Here is a 6,717-nt window from a genome sequence, read left to right as displayed (position 1 = left end):
GTCCTCCAATCCAACGTATTGGGCCCCTAGTTGGGTCTCCGCTGCGCTCTTTGTCTGCCTGGTCTTTGCTACAGGATAGATCTCCTTGGACTATGACTTTCTGTTGCCTCTTCTTTCTTCTTCATCTGCCACTGTCACCATTTCTCCTCTTCTGGCTTCTCCAGCTGTTCCTGGCAAAATCCAATCCAGTAGGGTTAGCTTCTTGTCAGCAGCAGCAACAGTTCTCATCTGGCTTCAAGATGGCGTCTGACTGACCAACTGCCACTTTTTCTTCTGGAAGCTCCGCCCACTTCAAGCTCCACCCACTTCACTGCACTACACAGAGGATAACTGTTATGTCTTGTCTCACAAGAGCTAAATTAAAGGGCCCATGTCGCTCCATTACAATATATATATATATATGAATGTAAATGATGATAGTGCAAGGACTGATTATCACTGGTTAAGCTTGTACAATGCATGTATGTTATAAAACAGTATGTTTTATTTCTGGGTTTTCAGTGTTTTTTTCCTTGCATCTCATAAGTTAAAAACTCCCCACAGTGAGATCTCAGCTTTAGGGCTCATTCATACGGGCGCATGCTATTTTGGTCTGTGTGTAATTTGTGCTTTTTTTCACTTGTGCAAAAAAAAGGCCCAACTGATGTCCGCTCTTCTTCACACGGTCTTCTGGCATAAATGCAGTGAATATGCATTTGACAGCCGTAGGATAGTTTTTTTTATGCATCTATAGATTTGAATGTGCAATTTTGGTGTGTAAATATGGAATAAAATAAGACATGCTGAAAAACACCGCACACATGAATACACCAATGCAAATCAATGGTGTTGTAGGTTGTCCGTATTATGTCCATTAAATATATGAGGTTTCAAGCTGGGTTTACACATTCTGGTTAAAAAAACGTAACCGCTGCGCAGTTGTTTGGGGTTTTCAATTGATAGTTAATGACTGTGTGATTTAGTAAATAAATTACTGTAATATCGGGAAGAGGTGGGGCGTTAACCACCGACATGGAGAAACATCTCTGAGAGGAGTTCCCAAATTCAATATCCTGGCCTTCTGTTGGCATCCGCTGCCTCTTATCATCCAGTACTTACTGTTGCTGCCCTGGATCAGCCTCGCCCTCGATCTGTGGTGGAGCTTCAAGGACCAGCTGCCCATATCTCGCACTGCGGTCCAATACGGCTTAGCCACATGTCAGCTAAATGACTGTGTATATGTGTATATACATATATATATTATCTATCTATATATAGATGCATATATAGCGATATAGTTAGTTATCTGCGGCAAAAAAAAAAATGCATACCGTACGTTTAACTTCTTAGGCCAAGTCGATGATTATTATCATCCAAGCAGTTATTTTCCTGTTACTATAGCAATTATACTCTTGTATATAGGAGACAGTATTCTAGTAGTTATATTATTGTATATAGGAGACAGTATTCTAGTAGTTATATTATTGTATATAGGAGACAATATTCTTGTAGTTATATTCTTTTACATAGGAGACAGCATTATAGTAGTTATATTCCTGTACATAGATGGCAGTGTTCTAGTAATTATATCTTTGTACATAGTAGACCATATTCTAGTAGCTGCATTCTTCTACATAGGGGACAATATTCTAGTAGTTATATTCTTGTACATAGAGAACAGTATCCTAGTAGTTATATACTTGTACATAGGAGACAGTATTATAGTAGTTATATTCTTGTACATAGGAGACAGTATCCTAGTAGTTATAGTCTTGTGCATAAGAGACAGTATACTAGTAAATATATTCCTGCTAATAGGTGAAAGTATAGTAGTAGTTATATTCTTGTACATAGCGGGCAGTATTATATTAGTTATATTCTTGTATGTAACAGACAGTATTCTAGTAGTTATATTCTTGTACTTAGGAGACAGTATTCTAGTAGTTATATACTTGTACATAGGGGACAGTATTCTAGTAGTTATATTCTTGTACATAGGGGACAGTATTCTAGTAGTTATATTCTTGTACACAGGGGGGGAACAGTATTCTAGTAGTAATATTCTTGTACATAGGAGACATTAGTAAAGTAGTTATATTTTTGTACATAAGGGGCAGTTCTATAGTAGTTATATTCTTCTACGTAGTTATATTTTAGTAGTTATATTCTTGTACATAGGGGGCAGTATTATATTAGTTATATTCTTGTATGTAACAGACAGTATTCTAGTAGTTATATTACTTTATATAGGGGGCAGTATTCTAGTAATAAAATCTTTGTACATAGTAGTCCGTATTCTAGTACTTATATTCTTGTACATGAGACAGTATTATAGTAGTTGCATTCTTGTACATACGGGGCAGTACTGTAACAGTTATATTCTTGTACATAGGGGACAGTATTATAGTAGTTATATTCCTGTACTTAGTGGGCAGTACTATAGTAGTTAGATTCTTGGGTACTGGTGTATCTTGTCTCCACCACGAAAATGGGTGTAGACCAGGGATTGTGCTGTGGAAGGTATAGGGAACACCTACAGCTGCTGATTGGCTTGGCTCCTGTCTCTGCTGTGCTATGCCTCCTTTTCAGCTTCAAGCGGCTTCACCACTGGGCTCCTTGCAATGCCCCCAGCTGTGACATCATGGGATGGCTTCGCCTGTGTTCAGTGGGAGCAGCATCAGCACCGTAGAGGGGAAGGGGTATGGAGTGGCGTAATAAATACCTTATTTGACAGCAGCACTCCACAATGCCCCTGAAATAAAGGGGGTGCGAGATAACTGACCACTGTATGCAGGCAGTCAGCTGTGAGGTAACCACTGCTTGGTATCTGTCAGCTGTGAGATAACTGGCCACTGTATGCAGGCAGTCAGCTGTGAGGTAACCACTGTATGCAGACTGTCGGCTGTGGGGTAACTGGAGGATGAGGCTGTGATGACCGGAGGAACAGAGATGGTTATTAATGGTTACCGGGACGCTGGTGTTTCCTCAGTGTAACTAGTTAGGTGGTTGTTAGACATCCTTGGGGCGCCTCACTACCTCGGTGTAACTGGTCAGGTGGTTGTTAGACATCCTTGGGGCCCCTCACTACCTCGGTGTAACTAGTGAGGTGGTTGTTAGACATCCTTGGGGCGCCTCACTACCTCGGTGTAACTAGTGAGGTGGTTGTTAGACATCCTTGGGGCGCCTCACTACCTCGGTGTAACTAGTTAGGTGGTGGTTAGACATCCTTGGGGCCCCTCACTACCTCGGTGTAACTAGTGAGGTGGTTGTTAGACATCCTTGGGGCGCCTCACTACCTCGGTGTAACTAGTTAGGTGGTTTATAGACATCCTTGGGGCGCCTCACTACCTCGGTGTAACTAGTTAGGTGGTTGTTAGACATCCTTGGGGCGCCTCACTACCTCGGTGTGACTAGTTAGGTGGCTGTTAGACATCCTTGGGGCGCCTCACTACCTGGATGTGTGTTTACATTTATGGGATCGAGGTAATGGAGAGCTGTGGGTACTGCCATGAGGGCTCATATTGTGCCGCTCTCATCCATTTATGGTTGTTTTAGTCAGAAATCAGTACAAATTCCTTGCATCCAGGAAATACAGTTTCCTGCAATAGGGCAAGACTCCAGTGAGCCTCTCATATTGGAAGTAGGCCCGGCTCAATAAAGAAGGATCCCGGTACGGTACGGCTTATATGTGCATGAGTTAAAGGGACCCGGCTGTGAAGGGGTTAATAAGTTAATTTCAGCTGTTTATGATCCTGAGGTAGTTAAATTGCTAATCACATAGATGAGGGCAGAGTTGCCGGTCATTTTGATACCCCCCTTTTTTCAATTTAAGGTTGTCCCCTTTAAGGGTGATACCACAGAAGGAGTCTATCTCCTCTCAGTGATTTATCATCTATCTTACCCCAAGCAGTCTTCTCTGAATGCTGAGGCGCTCCTGAGCTGCTGGCATTAAGATATGCATCATGTGACTACATTGGCTTTGATATGGCACTTCGGTCATGTGATGCAGTATTCGGATAACTTCTTATTGGTTGGGGTTTTAATCCTTTGGTTTCCGGTTTGGCGTTACTGATGGGATCTAAGGCATCCTACTATTATTTAGGACTATCCTTATTTTTAGAGTAGGTGGGAGGAAGGAATCTCCGGATGTTGGTGTAATACACTACTTAGATGATTGTTGTTTATGGGGCATCAGGGTAATGAGGGGTGCACAAGTTTTAGAGGGCATGTGGTCAGGATGGAGGATTTTGGGGGTGCTGCTGGCGAACGGAAAAAATCCCATGGCCATGTACTCGGTTGGAATTTTTAGGTATTCAATTGATAGCATTGTGATGGTTGTTCTAATTGCCAATGTCAGGGGTGTATAGTTTATGGGTTTAATTAGTCAGACATTACGTATGAAGGACGATTACATGGAGGGAGTTGCAGCCATTAGCAGGTCGGTCCTGTTTGGCTTCACAGGTGATTATTATTGGTCCAGGTATTCCTGCAAGTTATGTGTGGTGATGTGCGACTGGAAGGCCCATACATCGCATGCGCAGATATCAAGGGAGCTAAAGCAGGATCTAGTGGTATGGTTGGTATCTGTGACTTTAATGGTCAGTCAGCTTGGTGATGGGAGTTTGTGGAAGCGGAGGAGTTATCATTAGTGGATAATGGTTATGGAGTGATTGTTGGTAAGAGCCGGTCGGCAGGAGTTAGTTCGTATACTAATCAGATTATGTCTAACATATAACCTCTTATTGAGGGTTAGAGATGGTCAGTGTGAGATTAATGCGGCTGCTAGTTCATAGTCTTGTTTGCTGATGCAGCAATTCAGGGAAGAAGAGTCCAACATTTAGGATGCAGCTCATATAGCTCAGTTTGGAAGGTATTGTTGGGTATGGCTTTCTTTCAAAGATGGTATAATGTGGTACCTATTAATTCTGTTTTTCAGGTAGAGCGATTGATCAGGGGCTGTAGGGCAGTAGTGTACGCCGCTGATCAGGGGCTGTAAGGCAGTAGTGTACGCCACTGATCAGGGGCTGTAAGGCAGTAGTGTACGCCGCTGATCAGGGGCTGTAAGGCAGTAGTGTACGCGCTGATCAGCGGCTGTAAGGCAGTAGTGTACGCCACTGATCAGGGGCTGTAAGGCAGTAGTGTACGCCGCTGATCAGGGGCTGCAAGGCAGTAGTGTACGCCACTGATCAGGGGCTGTAAGGCAGTAGTGTACGCCGCTGATCAGGGGCTGTAAGGCAGTAGTGTACGCGCTGATCAGGGGCTGTAAGGCAGAAGTGTACGCCCCTGATCAGCGGCTGTAAGGCAGTAGTGTACGCCGCTGATCAGGGGCTGTAAGGCAGTAGTGTACGCCGCTGATCAGGGGCTGTAAGGCAGTAGTGTACGCCGCTGATCAGGGGCTGTAAGGCAGTAGTGTACGCCGCTGATCAGGGGCTGTAAGGCAGTAGTGTACGCCGCTGATCAGGGGCTGTAAGGCAGTAGTGTACGCCGCTGATCAGGGGCTGTAAGGCAGTAGTGTACGCCGCTGATCAGGGGTTGTAAGGCAGTAGTGTACGCCGCTGATCAGGGGCTGTAAGGCAGTAGTGTACGCCGCTGATCAGGGGCTGTAAGGCAGGGCAGTAGTGTACGCCGCTGATCAGGGGCTGTAAGGCAGTAGTGTACGCCGCTGATCAGGGGCTGTAAGGCAGGGCAGTAGTGTACGCCGCTGATCAGGGGCTGTAAGGCAGTAGTGTATGCCGCTCATCAGGGGCTGTAAGGCAGTAGTGTACGCCGCTGATCAGGGGTTGTAAGGCAGTAGTGTACGCCGCTGATCAGGGGCTGTAAGGCAGTAGTGTACGCCGCTGATCAGGGGTTGTAAGGCAGTAGTGTACGCCGCTGATCAGGGGCTGTAAGGCAGTAGTGTATGCCGCTCATCAGGGGCTGTAAGGCAGTAGTGTACGCCGCTGATCAGGGGTTGTAAGGCAGTAGTGTACGCCGCTGATCAGGGGCTGTAAGGCAGTAGTGTACGCCGCTGATCAGGGGTTGTAAGGCAGTAGTGTACGCCGCTGATCAGGGGCTGTAAGGCAGTAGTGTACGCCGCTGATCAGGGGCTGTAAGGCAGTAGTGTACGCCGCTGATCAGGGGTTGTAAGGCAGTAGTGTACGCCGCTGATCAGGGGCTGTAAGGCAGTAGTGTACGCCGCTGATCAGGGGTTGTAAGGCAGTAGTGTACGCCGCTGATCAGGGGTTGTAAGGCAGTAGTGTACGCCGCTGATCAGGGGCTGTAAGGCAGTAGTGTATGCCGCTGATCAACGCTCTGCTATCACATTTAGCTTACTAGGGAAGTTGGTAAAAGTTGCAGTTAATAAAAATAAAAAAATGTAAAAAAAAACTCAATGTAAATAGTGTCCACGCAGCTATACATGGCAAAAGTAAGATCTTATGGAGCAATTAGTAGAAGACCCTGTATTGTTTTCGGGAAGACGGGGATGATGGAGAATCATTATCTTTTAATCTTTAGCTTTTAATGTATAATGGTGCTTAAAAACTGTTTACAGGTGCGGTTTTATTGAAGAAAAAGGTAGACAGATGGGGTTCATCTCGGTGTAAGTTGTACATGTGCCTGAATAATATGGTGTACTAATTCTTCTTTCATTCTAGGAATTAAGAAAAGTATTGTGTGGATTGTTGGACACTCCTTTGTGTACTGGGCTTGGAGAAGGGCGGCGGATCACTGCTATTCCGAAAATTTGGGATTGTACAG

Source organism: Eleutherodactylus coqui, unplaced genomic scaffold (genome assembly GCF_035609145.1).
Source record: "Eleutherodactylus coqui strain aEleCoq1 unplaced genomic scaffold, aEleCoq1.hap1 HAP1_SCAFFOLD_19, whole genome shotgun sequence".
NCBI lineage: Eukaryota > Metazoa > Chordata > Amphibia > Anura > Eleutherodactylidae > Eleutherodactylus > Eleutherodactylus coqui.
Note: the sequence above shows the minus strand (reverse complement) of the source record.